This window comes from Protopterus annectens, chromosome 1.part1 (genome assembly GCF_019279795.1).
Source record: "Protopterus annectens isolate FY-2018-M chromosome 1.part1, PAN1.0, whole genome shotgun sequence".
Taxonomy (NCBI): Eukaryota; Metazoa; Chordata; order Ceratodontiformes; family Protopteridae; genus Protopterus; species Protopterus annectens.
The window spans coordinates 1,368,237,733-1,368,255,246 of NC_056726.1; positions in this window are offsets into that span (position 1 = coordinate 1,368,237,733).

Genomic DNA, 17,514 nt, shown 5'->3' on the forward strand with positions numbered 1-17,514 from the left:
TTGATATTTTATATGGGGATAGGTATACTCTGTTAGAAGTACATGAACTGAAGTGGCAGTTAATTCTAAATGCTGACTGTTTCCCAGGGCTTAATGAAACATTTAATATTAAATGTGCACTGCATTGGTATAGGTGACCCAGGAGCTACTTTCCTGCCATTGATCTCTATTTTACTAACTTGTGTAGGGTCTGTGTGAATTTTGTCTTTACATGTTTGATTGACTTTGTACTTGCATTACCCCTGATTACATTCACACATAGGTTCATAGGTTCATAGGTAGGTACTAGGCTATTGGCCCTTGGGCCTATACAAGCCTAGCCAAAAAGGTACCCTGGCTTTCGCCACCCAAAAAAATTATTTTCCTGTGCCCTTGTCAAGCAGAACCACAGAAGTGATCCCCGGGGTAATTTCTATTACCCATCCAATCATCAAGATTTTTCTTGAAGAGTGCTAATGAGGAGCCCTGTTTGACATAGATAGGTAGTCTGTTCCAGAGTATGGGAAGTCTCTGGGATAGGAATCTATCCCTCCAGCATGTTCTGTTTATTGTGGTGACAAGGTTTAGGTCCCTAGAGCATGTAGCTCAGAGGGATTGGAATTTCTTTAAGTGGAGCATGTCCAACAGCTCTGGGTTTGACATATCTTTGTATGTTAGGCAGAGATTGCCTCTGAGTAGGCAATATGTGATGGAGTAAAGCTGGAGTTTTTTGAGACGGTCTGCGTAAGGCATCTGTTTGAGGCCAGTAATCCTCTTTGTGAGGTATTTTTGCAGCCTTTCCAGTTGTTGTAGGTGTCTTGTGAGGTACATACCAAAAGGGGCATTGTACTCTATAATGGGTCTAATGAGTGATGAGTAGAGGGGAACAATGACCTCTTTTTTTCTGGATGAGAAACCTTTTGTGATGAGGTGTGCCATGTAGAAGGATTTCCTGACCACTGTGGTGATGTGATTATCAAATGAGAGACTACTGTCCACCTGTGTCCCAAGGTCTCTTATCACAGTTTCAGTGTTAAGTAGACTACCGCCTATGTGGTAGTTCATGGGTACAGAGTTTTTACCAAAGGGGATGACAATGCACTTTTTGGCATTGAGCTTGAGACCATGTCTTTGACACCAGGCATCTGTCTCAGTGAGGCCCTTTTGTAGGATGTCCACATCATTAAGAGTTTTGATTATGGCTCCTTGCTTGCAGTCATCTGCGAATTTAGTTAGCCAAAGACCTTCTGTGTTAGCCTGTACTTCAGAGAAGTAGATACCAAACAGAAGAGGACCCAGGACTGAACCCTGTGGTACTCCACTTGTCACTGGTCTGAAGTCGGATTTGGAGTCTGCTACTTTCACAGTGTGGGTTCTTTCAGTAAGTCAGTTGGCAACCCATCATGTGACATAGGGATTTATACCTAGTTTAGTGAGTTTATCTATAATTCCAGAGTGGGGGATGGTGTTGAACACCTTGGCGAGATCTAGATAGGGTGTGTGAACCACCTTACCCTCATTTATGGCTTTGGCGACTACTTCAAAGAAGTCTTTCAGGTTTAGTAGACATGATCTGCCTTTTACAAACCCAAACTGTGTGGGGTCCAGAGTTTGGAGATCTCCATTGTCTTTGATTATGAGTTCCATGATGATACGTTCCATGGCCTTGCAGACGAGGCTCGTTAGGCTAATGGGGCGGTAGTTCCCGGGGTCTGTTGTGACCCCCCCCTTTGTGGAGTGGGATAACTGTCACAGTGTGCCATTCAATGGGCACAAAGCCTGAGGTGAGGCTATGATTGAACATGGCACTTAGGTGGAGTGCCAGTTCATTCTGTAGTTCATGTAGAAGGCAGCCTGGGATGTTGTCAGGTCCCATGGATGCTGTGTTCTTGGCTTTGGAGAGTGAGGTTTTACCTGTGCAGCCGTGATTACAGGAACCTTGCATTCTTCCGGTATAAAGATGGGCCCTTTAGGGGGTGAGAGGGGAGTAAAGTTAGCACTGAACCTAGTTGCCAGGATGTTGGCAATATCAGTTGGTTCTGCATATTTAGTGTCATTGTGCTGTAACTCAGAGCAGATCTGAGTGTTGCCATTGAGATTTTTGACATAGCTATAGAATGCTTTGTTGTTGTCTTTAGAATCAGTGGCAATTTTATTTAGATAACTAGCTTTGGAAGATTTTAAGAGGGATCTCAGCTTCTTACTGAGGCTGACCAGGGAATTCCTCCAGTCGTGGGATTTTACTCTTTTTTGCAACAGTTTCTTTCTTCTGTTGTAGAGTTTGTTTATGGCAGAAGACCACCAGATTGATTTCCTTTTTTGGAGGATAGCATCTTGATTCTGTTAGGAATAGCACAATCCATGCACTCATGTAAGTGCTGATAAAGTGCATTTGTGTAGGATTCAGCAGTCATACCTCTATTGTCCATCTGCATGGGTGTCGTGAAGTTTGCCACTTCTTTCTTAAAAAGCGTGAAGTTGGCTTTGGAGAATTTTTTTTACGGTTGTTTTCCTAATGGGAGGTGGGATCGGGATGTGGATGTCTAGGGTGATTAGCTTGTGGTTGGATCTGACCAATGAGGAGCTGACCTCTGGTGTGGAACACCGTTCACCCATGTTGGTGATGACCAGGTCTGGGATATTGCTGTCTTGGTAGGGGTGTGGATAAGTTGATTCAAGGCATTGGAATTGATGATTTCCAGAAAACGTTGAGCAAAAGAGTTGGTACATGAGTAGTTTTCCCAGTTAATGGTAGGGTAGTTGAAATCACCCATTATTAGTGTGTTGGGTTGTACCTTAATATTTTCCAGTGTATCAAGAAAAGAGGAGTGGAAATCCTGGGGCATGGTGAGGGGTCTGTAGCAAGCTACAATATGGATTGCAGTTTTGCCCAGAGTTAGTTGAACTTGGATAATCTCGGATGCATTATGCTGAGCAACTAGCTTGGAGATGTGGATATCCTTAATGAATATGGACACGCCTCCACCTTTAGTGTTTTGATCTTGGTTTGGTGGATGAAGGGTGTGGTATGAATTATAGCCTGGTAATGCAGGGGTGCTCTCTGGAGCTTTGAACCAGGTCTCTGTCACTGCACAGATGTCAATGTTCTGCATTTTAAGGAGTGCCTTGAGTGAGTGCATTTTGAGGTTTAAACTTCTAGCATTGAGTAGCATTACCCTCAGATATTGCTTGGTTGTACTTGTTACGGTGGTGAATTTGTCATTTGAACCTTGCCTAAAAAAGGCACTATAGGGGGTGGCAAGAGCCTTTGCCAGTATCCAGAATCCCAAGGGTGACAGGTGCAGGCCATCTCTGGCAAAGCAACGTGGTCTGTGGAACATGTCATCCCAAGCAGACAGATACTGGATTCCCTTAGAATGACACCAGAAGCTTAGCCAATTGTTAAAGTCAATCATTTTGTCCTTGTACTGTGGTGTCATTCTGGGTGATGTCAGGATGCTACTCAGGGCTAGGGTCATACCGGCCTGGGCTACAAGATCGGAGAGCTCCTCCATGTCTCTTTTTATGTAGTCCAGGGAGGTACGTCTTAGGTCATTCACACCAACATGGATAATGACAGAGTCATATTTGTACTTGTTGTGGAGTGACCTGAGTGTGTGCATTATGTGGTGGATCCTGGCACCTGACAGGCAGCTGCAATTTGTATTTTCTTGTGTAAGAAGAATACATACATTTCTTATTGATGGTTTGTATTATACCAAAAAACAGTATTTATTAACCTTACCAGTGCATATCTTTCATTACAAATTTTTTTTTTCTATAGACATTCCTGCTAAAAATAAAGAACAAAAGCACCCAAAACTAATTCTGCTTTGTCTGTCTTGCTGGTAAAAGAAGTTTTATTTGCATTTAGTTTTTTTTTATTTTGTTTTTTTTCTTCTTCTTTTTTTTGCAATTGGTTCTTCAGTTTACTATGGATATAATATTGACAGGTGACTTTAATTGTAAATTATGAAAATGGAAAATTAAAAATATGGAAAAATAAACATTGAACTTACAAAATAAATTAAATTAAGACAGGGATTATTATCAGAAGGCCTAAAATTTACACAAAAAGGAATTGAATATAATGCATTCTATAATCATGGTGATTTGGATAAGAATTCATGAAAATGAGGAATATATTAATATAGGAAAAGGCATAAAAAGAATAAACGAAAAAGAGTTAGATTTGGGAGGAAGAAAAAATGCAGAATTATGGCAATGGCATATCAGTATGAGATTTTTATGAAAATTAGAAAATATGGTGGATTCAGTCCAAAAAGAAATACAAAATTATTTTAGACTGTATAGAAAAGAAATGGAAAAAAGAAAAATGGAATACAAAATATTAAGTCAAAAATATCGAAAGACTTGATAGAGAAGAAAAAGAATTATATAGAAGAAATTATGATGGGGTAATGAATTCTTATATAACCAAAAATATTGTTTACAAGGGAAATAAGTAGCACCATACTGATGTAAGATATCAAAAGAAGGAAAGATAATAAGAAAATTAAAAAATAAAGAAGGGAAACAAGTTAAAAAACAAGGAGAAATATATGAAATAATTAAAGAATCTGTATTAAATATATATAGTAAAAAGAAGTTAACATAGAACAATTTCATAATGGTGAAAATTAAGTAAGGGTGATAATGAATATTTAGAGAGGAAAATTAATATAAATGAGTTGAATGAAATTTTGAAATATAGTGAAATTAATTCAGCTTCAAGTTTGGATGGAAATGAATATAATATGTATAAGCAAATGTATGACTGGAAAATTGTGTTTATAGAAGTAATGAGTGGCTAGAAAGAGCAATTAAGTATAAAGAAATGTGCACAAGTGTGATAAAATATATGTTAGAGGAAGGAAATAAAGCTGAAATAAAAAAAATGGCAACCATATACACTGAATAACATAGATTATAAAATGTTATGAGAATAGTAACTAAAAGACTACAATGTAAAATAAAAATATTATATGATCAGAGTTTGGGAGAAAAGGAAAGAGGAATCAAGACCTATTATGGGTAATAAGGGAAGTAATTGATGATATTATTAATAAAGTGGAAACAAAAGTCATGACTGATGAAGTCAGTAAGGCATATGGTAATTTTTCAGTATAAAGTATTATGGAGGATTTTACAAGCATACAACATAAGTGAAAAAATATCAAAATTAATTAAATCAATATATGAAAAACATTATGTGAAATTAAACGTAAATGGTAGGAATGGAGAAGATTTGAAAATAGAATGTGGTATAAAACAAGGATGTCCTGCAAACAGTATGATGTTTTCTATAATCATGAACACAGTAATAATAGAAATTAATAAAATATCAAGTAAGGGAGGATACAGAATGATCGAGGAGATGCATTTACCAATGATGTGTACTTACACTGATGGTATTGTAGTAATAGCAAAAAATAAAGTCTAGATGGAAAAAAATAATGAAAAATTGAGTACACATTTCAAGAAAATTGGTTTAAGCATAAATAAAGAGAAAAGTAAAGGATTTGGGTGTAAAGGTATTACAGGAGGTGTGAAATATAATGGAAAGAGTATAGATATTTTAGGAATAGAATTTGAAGGAAAGAATACAGGCATGAACAAAGAGATAATGTTATTAAAGGAATCAAAGATATGATCACATTCTGGAAGACATAAAGGTTTCCATACAAAATGAAAGCACATTTAATGAACATCATAATAATAGGTAAAAATAGCTTATATTGGAAATGTTTATATGATGCCAATGAAATATGAAAAAGAAATTATGCAGATTTTTTTCATTTATTTTGAGGTTAAGATATAATTTTGTATATAAAATATGAATGGGGAGGTTTGAAGCTGATAAATCTGATTGTGCATGCAACCTCCTTAAGTATGTATAAAGTACAAAAAGGAATAATGAAAAGTAATTACGATTTGACAGAAACAATAATGTATTATAAATATACAGAAATCTGGGAAAGAATGAAAATGGCAAAAAAAAGTGAAAGTGTTACTAATGAAAAAATGATAGAATTTTACAGCAAATTGTATTGTGGAAATTAAAAAAAAAGAATGGGATAGAAAAGAACGGTATGTTAACATTATTATATCCATTAATTTGATGGATCCATGGAAAGATTCAGATAAGAAGAAAACAATAATGATGAGAGACAGAAATAATAAAAGAATTTAGGAATGCAATGATTTGTTGTGGAGGTTGCCCATAGGAAAATTACCAGTGGGAACAAATATACCATATAAGAGAAAACATGATGAGAAATATGTAATAACTGTAAAGAACTGGAAACTTCAGAACATGTTTTTTTAATGTGAGAGAATTCAAAAACTGTGGAAAGAAGTATGTAAACATGATTTGATTAAAAGTTATTTACATTTTAAAATGTTAGACATGGACATGACAGATTATGGGTTTTATGGAACAAGATCCCAGAACGAAGCTAAGAAAATGGACAGAATAATATTCTATGTAACATGGATTGTATGGCATGAGCGACTTAATGAAATCAGATACAATGGAAAATGGACATTTTCACAAATACTGGAAAAATATGTTTTTGGTTGTGGGTAAATGACTGTGGGGGGTATACTTAAAATGGAAATATCAGTACATTGAATGATGCTAAAATATGTAAATATTGTAAATATATAAATATGCAAATATGTAAATATGTAAAATATGAATTGTATATATGTATACAAATAAAATAAAAAAATCTGCATATAACATTGTTGGTGGTGCATCCTACTTCCTGTTTCCATTCTAGGCACATAGGTGGCTCGGAGAAACAGGAGGAAGTATGAAAAGTGTTAGTGAAGAATAAGGAATAAGGAAATAGAGAGGTTGTCAATACCGGAGGAGAAAGGAGATACAAATAAGTTTGGTGGAGTGGTTCCAGAGTCAGAAGACATATTTCAGGAGAAGCTGTTCTGGGGAGAAGAAAAGTGTTAGCATGGATGTATTTTTACAACCCTTCAATCCAGAGGGTTGCAGAATGTTTATTTAAAAGAAATGATTAATCAAAGTGAGCCAGAGAGATAGTGGTGTTTTGGGGAGAGATCATGGAAAAAAATGCAAGAAGAGACTGAAGAGGTTGTAGAGTACAAGACAAGAAGGAAATCATATGCACAGACAGTGAAAGATGGGAAAAGAAGAAGTGAAGAGGTAAAGGAAATGAAGAAGAAATATGAGTGAGCAGTGAGAAAGAACTAGAGAGATATGAGGTATGGGACACTATAATTGTGCCATTAGGTGTCTGATCCAAAGAGGTAAGAGCTTTTATTCTTATCAACAAAGCCATGTAGTATGAAATATTTTTTGAAACACGAAAATATATGGAAAACATCTTATGAAAATATGAGAAAAAGAAGAACTATAATCTTTGGACTGAATATGTAGTACAAGATTTTCATAGAGAGACAAAAAAGAGTTATAATACAATTTACAGTGTAAGTTGAAAAAGATGAATTGAAATTACATTTAAAGACAATATGTAAATATGTGATGGACACAAAAAATATATGATGAAAGAGGTTTATTGACTGGGGGTTGGGAATGTGGGATCATTTTGAAAATGTTAAGTGATAATGTTGCACATATCCCCCGTATAATTAACGTGAATGGTAACACAGACTTTGTTTAGTACAGAGAGTAACCAATGGCATGCTTTTTCTGTGGGAAAAATAATCACTTGATAAGTGAATGTGATAAATGAAAATGCTTTATTTGTGGTAAAGCAGGACATGAACAGTAAAAATGTGGAAAAGCTGGAAATACATGGGTGGATTGTGAAGAAAAGGTAGAAATTGTAGGAAAAGAAGATACACTGGATATGGTATATGATAAAAATATAGAAAAGGAACAAGAAAAACAAAAAAATAAAGATATAATAAGGAAGGCAAAACAAAGGGAAAGAGAATGGGGAAGAAGAGGTGTTCAGTATGAATGAATAGAAATATGTAATTTTGCAAGTAGTGAGAGGAAACAAAAATTCCATAGGTAAAAGGGTAAGTCAGAGGAATAAATTAAAAGTATAACTGTGAAAGAGAATTAAAAAGGTAACTGATGAGATAGGAACAACATTGATTCCATTTAAAAGCTGAAGATTTTAGCTTTAAATGTGAATAGTATGAATAATATCAAAAGAATATGCATTTTAGAATGGTGTGTTTAATGGATATGCGTATAATTATATTAGAAGATACAAGAATCTTGACAGAAGAAGAAAGTTTACAAACTGAAGTTTTATGGGGTTGAAGAATTATCTGGATTATGGGAAAAGATTCACATTCAGTAATATGTATATTATGTAAAGAAAACATTAAAATCTTAGATTTTACAATAGTTGAATTAGGAAGAATAGCAGTAATAGACTTAAGATGGAAAAAAGGTTTACAGAATCATTGCATTATACACATATGTTACAAAAAAGGAAGAGATAATATTTAAAACAATTGTAAATTATGCAGGTTTTAATATAGATACAATATTAGTGGGAGATTTTAATTGCAAATAAAGAATAAAATAGACAAATAGCAGTGATGTTGAAATGATACATGAGGTAATGAAAAGTAGAAAGTTATACATACATATATATATTTATATATATACACATATATATATTATATATATATATATATATATATATATATATATATATATATATATATATATATATATATATATATATATATATATATATATATATATATGGGTTCCATACACTAGATCAAATTTTCACTAATTCGAAATAGTGCATGGAATGCTCACTGCAGTGAAACTGCACTTAATCGAAAGTGCACTTACGTGAAGTTCAGTACAACAAATGGATGTTGGACTGAAATTCCATGCAGTACTCATGGACCTTAGGGTTAGGGCATGGGTCATATTAAGGGAATAACCCTACGGGCTATCCCCTTACCATGACCCATGCCCTAACCCTAAGGTCCATGATGACTGCAGCGCAGTGAAAGACATAGCAATGTACTCCACTATGGTGCGATAGTCACGGAACTTAGGGTTAGGGCAAGGGTTAGGGTAAGGGGATAGCTTTACTAACTATCCCCTTACCCTAACCCATGCCCTAACTCTAAGGTCCGTGACTATCACACCATAGTAAAGGACATAGATTGTTTTTATGTCCTCCACAGTGCTGCAGTGTTTTTGGTGAAGTGCACTTACGCATAAGTTCACTTTCATTAAAGGGAACTTTTGCAGAAGTGAGGCTTCCTATTACAAGTTCGAAGTAGTGAATTTTTGTTCTTGTAATAGGAATCTATATATATATATATATATATATGTTTGTGTGTGTGTGTGTGTATGTGTGTGTGTGTGTGTGTGTGTGTGTAGGGATAATTAACATTGAACTTATAAAATAGTTGAAATTAAAAATGAAATGTACTATTTCTTAGTATCAGACAGCTTAAAATATCGCAAAAAGGGATAAAAGGGCAGGATTTGCAGATGATATAGCTCTATGGATAGAGGTATATGAGAAAGAAGGATATATAAATATAGGCAAAGGTGATACAAGGCTTAATGAAAAAGATATAACGATGATAGAAAAGAGATAAATAAATTATGCAAAGATCATACAAGTATGAGAATATTTTTATGGAAATTGGACAAGTTGATAGATGAGTTTTAAAGAAAAATAGAAAACAATGCCTTTTGGAGTGTCAAAATGAAAAAAGGAAGAATGGGGAAATTAAGATATAACAATTGACTCAAGAAGGGTTTAAGGCAATAATAAAATATAAGAGAATATATTTTGACAAAGAAAATGAAGTATATGATATAAATCAAGAAAAGATTAGAAGACTATTATATAAACATAGGTATGGTTTACAAGGAAGAAAAGAAGTAGCAGCCTACTTGAATAAATTAGTAAAAGAAAATAAAATAATAATAAGAAAACTAAAGAATAATGATGGAGAAAATATGACAACATAAGATGGAATATTGGAGGGGATTAAAAAACATATAGAAAAGAATTTTGTAAAGGAAGAGAAAAAAGTAACTCAGAAATGGATAGTTAAAAATGAAGGGAAGAAGAGAATGAAACCTGGAGAAAAAAATATAAATGTGAAAGAGCTAAATGAAACATTAAACAATATTAATATGGATACAGCTACAGGACTGGATGGAATTAAAAATATACATACACGGATATGGAAAATTGACAAAAATACTTTTTGTGGAGGTATTAAGTGAATATTTAAAGAAAGGTATAGTAGATAAACAGATATGTGTGAGAATCATGAAATTTATATGGGAAATAAGGAGAAAAAGATGATAATAAAGCATTTAATGGTTCCTGGTGTGTTTAGTCTGTCAATACAAATTATTTGGTATTCAAGAGAATAATAACCAGAAGACTATCAAATAAAGTAGATAAATTTCCAGTAGAAAAGAGAAAGAAAGTCAGGATTTATTTAGTAATAGATGATATAGTAAATAAAAAGGTGGAAACAAAAATTATGATAGTAGATCTAAGGCATTTGACAAAATACAATATGAATCTTTATGGGATATACTAGGGGCTTATAACATAAGTGGTAGAATAATAAAAGTAATTAAATCCATATATGAAAGAAATTATGTAAGAATAATTTTAAATGGATAGCTAAGTCAGGAAATCAAAATAGGGCATTGAATAAGGTAAGTTTGCCCAGCCAGTAGTATTATGTTCACTTTACTAATGAATGTAATTGTTAATAGAATATCAAATATGACAGGATATAAGATAATGGATGAAATACAAATACCAATAATGTATGCATATGCAAATAACATAGTATTAATCACTAAAAATAAAGGATGGGTAGAAGAGACAATCAAAAGTTAATGAAAGAGTTAAATACAATTGAATTAAGTCTAAATAAGGATAAAGGTAAAGGTTTTGAATACAAGGGATATATAGGAGACATACAATTTAATAAAGAGATGATAAATATATTAGGAATAGCATTTGGAGAAAATGAGCACAAAAACAATGAGAGAGGATTGTTAAGGAAATATGAGAGAAACACAGGTTTTGAAAGTCATATAAGATATACAAGAAAAAAGTGTATTTGATAAATTCTATCTTAATAGCCAAGTTAGTATATGTAGCAAGTATATATATGATACGGATTAACTATAAAAAAGAGATAATGTCAGTTATATTCTCATTCATATGGGGGTCTAGATTGAATCCAGTGAGAAGGGGAGTTTTTTATGTAGAGAAATAAGAAGGAGGATTGGGGTTAATAAACCCTATTGCTCATACAGCTTCATTGAACTTGCACAAAGCTTTAACAAGTTATAAAAAAGAGAATAAGAATTTGACAGAATATATTTTGTATGATAAATATGTGTTTTGGGGAAAAACAGAGATGGAGAAATACTAAAAACTATATCAATGAAGATATAAAGAAATATCAAAATAAAATAGTTTTATGGAAGTTAAATGTGAATATAGTTGAAAAAATAGGAAATAATGGTATATGAACATTATGAAAGAACATTATTTTATCTTTCCTTGGAAACATTTAGAGATAAAAAAGAAAGCTATTAAAAGAAGATTTATGTGGTGTCAAAAAATATATGAATGCACAGATTGTCTGTGGAGACTATTAATAAGTGAATTGCCTGTAAACAAGAAATTATATGCATTTATTGTGGAGTACGTGAAACAACAGGACATGTTTTTTGAATGTGCTAGAATAAAAAAAGTTATAGGAAGAAATATGTAAAAGTATAATGCTGAAAGGCTTGGGAAAGGTATAACATATACATATGGATATTATGATAAGGTAAAACAAAACTAAGTGAAGAAAATCAATAAAATAATATTTTATGTTCTATGAACAATACGGATGGAGAGACTTAATGAAATAAAGTTTAATGGAAAATGGATATTAGCAGACATTCTAAAGAAAATACATTTCTGGCTTTGGAAAAAAGGGTGGGGGACGTGCTTAATAATACAAATTTGCTTTATATTGTATAAAGGTGTAAATAATTTTAAATAATATAAATAATGTATATATATATGTATGATTCTCAATAAAGAACCCATACTCTTAGCGTAGTAGGACTCAATTCACTGTTAGCCTTCCTACCTTCTGGTCCATCTGTGTAGGTGCTCAGGCAAGCAGGAAGCAGAAAATTGAACACAGAGGAGGAAGAAGGTGGTTTTCAGGTTTTGGATGTGAGTGGAGCTGTTAATTGAACAGCAGAAAAGCAGAATATGTCAAATAATGATTTGCAGGTTAAGCAGAGTGAAAAGAACAGAGAATGGAGACAAGAAAGAAAATGACATTTGGTTGAAAAGCAAAAAGAATGAGTCAAAGTAGGCATTTTGGATTTGGTGGAGTTATTTAAAGAAAATTTGCTTGCAACAGATTCCACAACACCTGCCTGTGTTGTTACAATCCTCCAATTGTGGGGGGATACAGGATGTTTATTTGAAAGAACTAATTGAGCAGAGTGAACTAGAAAGTGAAAATGCAGTGTCATAAGTTGAAATAATAGATAGAATACAAGAAGTAGTTCAAGAAATAGGAAAGGAAGAAAATAAATCATATGCATAAATGGTAAGAGAAGGTGAAAGAAAAGAAGAGAAGAGAAGAAAACAAAAGTAAGAAGAAAGCATTGAGTAAGGATAAGTAGCAAAACAGAAAAGGAACTGGACAGGTGTGACATATAGAACAGCATTATTTCACCACTGGGTATTGAACACAGAGAGGTAAGAGCATTTATTTGCATTAACAAGATATATTTTGTGACATTTTTTTTTCAAGGTGGCACAGTATATAGAAAAATTCTTAGAAGAATGTGAAAAAAGAAAGAATGAAAATATTTGGAACTTGTATGTTGTGCAAGCATTTACTGGAGAATAAAACTATTCATACAATTTTGTACTTAAGTTGAAAGAGGCATTTTAAAACACTATTTAAAAACTGTGTGCAGAGATGCAATGGACATTACAAAGATTTATGATAATAAAGATTTATGGACTTGGGGATGGAAATGTGGTGTTACATTGAAAATGCAAAATGAAAAAATAATTTGCCCAGTATAATGAATGTGGAGGGGAGGGGATTGGTTAAATACTGGGGTCAACAAAAAACATGGATTTCTGTGGTAAAAATGACTATTTAATTAATACTTGTGACAAAAAGAAATGTTTCATTATTGGCAAAATTGATCATGAAGCAAAAATGTGACAATGTCTAAAGAATGAAAAATTAGGACATTCCTGGATGAACTGTACTGTTAAAGAGAAACATACACAGAAAATAAAGGTAGAGCAAAAAAGAGAGTATAGTTTAGTAGATAACATAGAAGACACACAAAAAGAAAATATAAATGAGGAAGATAGAATGGAAATAAAAAATATGTGAGGGAAAAAAATAAAAAAATAAAGAAACAGAAGAATAATTAAGTAATTCAAGTGACAAAGGGGAAGATACATGGATAAATGGTAAAAGTAAAAGATGCTGGATTATACTTCAGTAGCATTAGGAAGAATATTAATATTAAATATAAGATGGAAGAACCAAATATACAGAATAATTACACTTTATGCATACACTTTACTGAAACAGAGAGAGATTATAGTTAGAAAAATACTAGATTATGTTAGTGTAAATATGCAAGTAATAGTAGTGGGAGACTTCTATTGTGATTTAAGACAGGAGAAAAAAGGTGCAGATATTTAGGTAATTTCAGATGTGTTCAAAAGTGGTAAAATGTAGCTATGGAAAAACAAACACTGGACATGCAAAAGGAGTAATTTGAAGACTGAAACTGATTATTTTATAGTACCAGAGATTATAAGTATATTACATGAAGGAGTTAAAATGATGTGATTTTCAAGCCATGTATCAATTTGGATAGAGGTAGAGGTATAAAAAGAATTCATGAGTCAGATTTAAATGAGTATGCAAAGTAATGTAAATATTACAACAACTATGATTAGATCATATAAACATAAGAATAATTTATAAAGACTGGAGAAGATGATAGATTAGTGTAAAAGAAAAATATAGAAAAGAAGTATTGGAATGGGCAAAGGACAAAAGAACACAATATAGTTGCAAATATAAGGAAATCAGTAACCAAGTCTTTAAAAATGTAATAGATAATAAAGAAGAGTTTCTAGAAAAAAATGCTATATGAAATGAAAGAAGAGAAAATTAAAAAAAAATGTTATTCAAATAATGATATTTTTACAAGGAAGAAAATAAGAAGTAGCATCATATCTCAGCAAAATGGTTAAAGAAAATACAAAAATAATAAGAGAGCTAAGGAATGATGAAGGAAATTAAGTGAATACACATAAAGAAATAATGCAGGCAATAAAAAGATATATTTTGAAAACTTGTTCCATATAGAAAACTATAAGGAAGTATAAATAGAGCTTTAAAAATAAAATGCAGAAGATAATTAAAAAAATGGAAGAAAAAATTTTAATGATAGAATTAAAAATATGTTGAAAACAGTAAATGTAGAAGCAGCAACAGGTTTAGATGGACTTGAATATTTAAGGTATAAAGATATGCAAGAATGGCAAATAATATTTTTAGAGGTGTTGAATGAATAGTTTGAAAAAGGGGTAAATGATGGAAAAATATGTACAGAGGCAATAAAATTTATATGGAAAAGGGGAGAAAGAACAGATATAAAAAATGGAGACCACTGGTATTAAACAAAGTTGATTATAAGATTTTATGAAGGTAGCAGAACAAAGAATAGTAAGTAACGCTAATAATCTATTGAATGAAACAATTTTTGCAATAAAAAAACTAGTCAGTTTGATAAGGTTTAGCATTAAGCATTATGTAAAATTTTGAAAGAATATAATGTAAGTAATAAAATAATCCAAATTTTTAAATCAGCATATAACAAAAATCAATGGAAATTAGTGGGTAATGGTTGATTAAGTGATACAATAGAAATAAAAAGTGGTATTAAACAAGGATGTTCAGCAAATAGTATTCTGTTAGCATTAATTATCAATGCAGTCATTGCTGAGATAAATTTAGTATTAGAAGAAGTTATATATTGCACACCAGAGGGAATTCATATTCCAGTAATTTTTTTTATGCAGATGATCTAGTAATAGCTGTGAAAAATAAAGAATGTATAGGTATAGCTATTAAGGCACTTGGCAATGAGTTATGAGTATTAGGTTGAGTATTAATGAAGAAAAGAGTAAAGAACTGGGTTTCTCAGGTCAAATAAAATGTATGATTAAGGTTTGTTAATTAGCAACAGAGTGCCACAATGGAAGGACATGGTATGTAAGATAAGGAGTATTTGTAGAGTTTGGAGAACATTTAAACTTATGTATAAGAAAAAAAGCACATTTAATTAATTCAGTAATATTAGGTAAGATGACACATCTAGCAAGTGTATTTATAATACCATTGCAATGTGAAAATGATTTATTGGCTGTGTTATTTACATTTGTACAGGGATATATCCAATTGTATGCATAGCTTGATTGAGTTTAAATAAAACATTAACAAGAATAAAGGAAAAAGGAAAATATTAATAAAAATAATAGAAGAAAAATATAAAGCATTATGGGAAATGTGCAAATGTTTAAGAAGAAGAAAAGGAATTACTTTTAAAGAAATTAAAATATATCAAGAGAAAATATTATTATGGAAGACTGATTTAAGTAATACAGAAAAGAATAGGAAAAATGGTATGAAAATATAATGCAAGAATTCTATTATATTTACCATTGGAGGCACTTAAGAAAAAAAATAAAAAGTAAAAGCTATAAAATCAAGAATGAAAAGATGTGAAAAATATGCAGAATGCATAGATTTTTTTTGTGGAGATTATTTATAAATAGGCTTCCAGTAAAGGTGAATATGCCATATAACAAATAAAAGATAGTGTATGTTTATATTGTGGGGAATTAGACTACTAAACATTTTTTTAAATGTAAAAGAGTAAATTAATTGTGGGAAGAAATATGCAGTAAAGAATGTTTAAAAGGATTGAAAAGTGTTAAATGTATAAATATGGACATGATGGAATATGGATACTATGAAAATATGAAACAGTGATGTAGATAGAATAGATGAAAAATTATTTTGTATAATGTGGACTGTCTGCACTGATAGATGGAATGGGATTACATTTTATGGGAAATTGGTACTGTGAGATATTTTGAAGAAAATACGATTTTGATTGTGGAAAAAAGAGTGGGGGATGAAAGTTTAAAAATGAAAATATATAAGTTAATTGTAAATGAGCTGCAAAATTATGTAGAATGTGTATATTGTAAATTGTGAATGTTAATAAAGGATCCCTAATCTTAGCATATGGGGACACTCTTTGCAACTGCACATCCTGCTTTGGCCTAAACAAATGAACCCAGTCTGTAAATTGGAATGACTCCCACTTCACCTTCTTTCAAATCATTACAGGAGTTCCTGAGGCTCTAGACTTTGGCTAATACTTTCCATTATCTTCATTAATCATATGTACAAGGAATCACAACTTGACATCATAATACAATATGCTAATGACTCAGCTTTAGTTTTTGCAGCTCCAAATCTTTCCACCTTAGAAACCAGCCCACAGGGATCCTTCACCTCTATAGCAAACTGGGTAAATAAATTTCAATTGATCTTAAACCCCAAGAAAACCAGATTAACCATATTCCATCCTAAAAAGACATAAAAAAAAACAACACATACCTTAACATTATCTCCTCAAACAACACACAAATTGAAAATGTCAGCAACACAATATTTTTAGGATTTACCACTGATAATAAGTTAAAACTTGATCTGCATATTTACACTGCAGTCAAATGTAAACTATGATCTCTTTACAGAGCAAAGCACCAGTTAAGTTATTATAGTAAAAATAGCAACCACCTCACTTTTTTTTTCCTACCCTCATATATTCCTGAACAATATTCACAAATCTTAACTCTTCCATCAAACACAAGCTAGAAAGCATCTACAACTAAATTAATAAATTCACCTGCACCTCCCAAACAACTCCCATCACTATACGGTGCTCAATATCCTCAAATGGCTTGAACTTTCTTAACACATTACCCTCTCCCACTACTCACAGCAGAACAAAATACTTTGCCATCCACTTAAAATACCCTCACCATCAAATTTCATTCAAAGGCATATACCAAATAGGAGTCTATGTTTAGCCATTGAACAGAAAAATTGCTGAACAGCATTACATTGTAAATGTCATTCACCAAAACCTCCTCATGTGGGGGTCTGCACCTTTCACCCCACATTAATTATATATACCAACTCCCAGAGCACACTGCAGTGTGGAAAGGGCAAATTTAGTTATCCCTACCATAATGCAATCTTTCTAGAACAGCTCAATGGCAGCATGTTCAACAGCATATGCCATCCGATGATTTTTCCATTTGATGGGTGTTCATAGACCTCCATATAAAACCCTATGATCCTTGGAACTTAAACTAACTTTTGCTACTAGATCTAATAATTATTACATTGACTTGCTAGTCA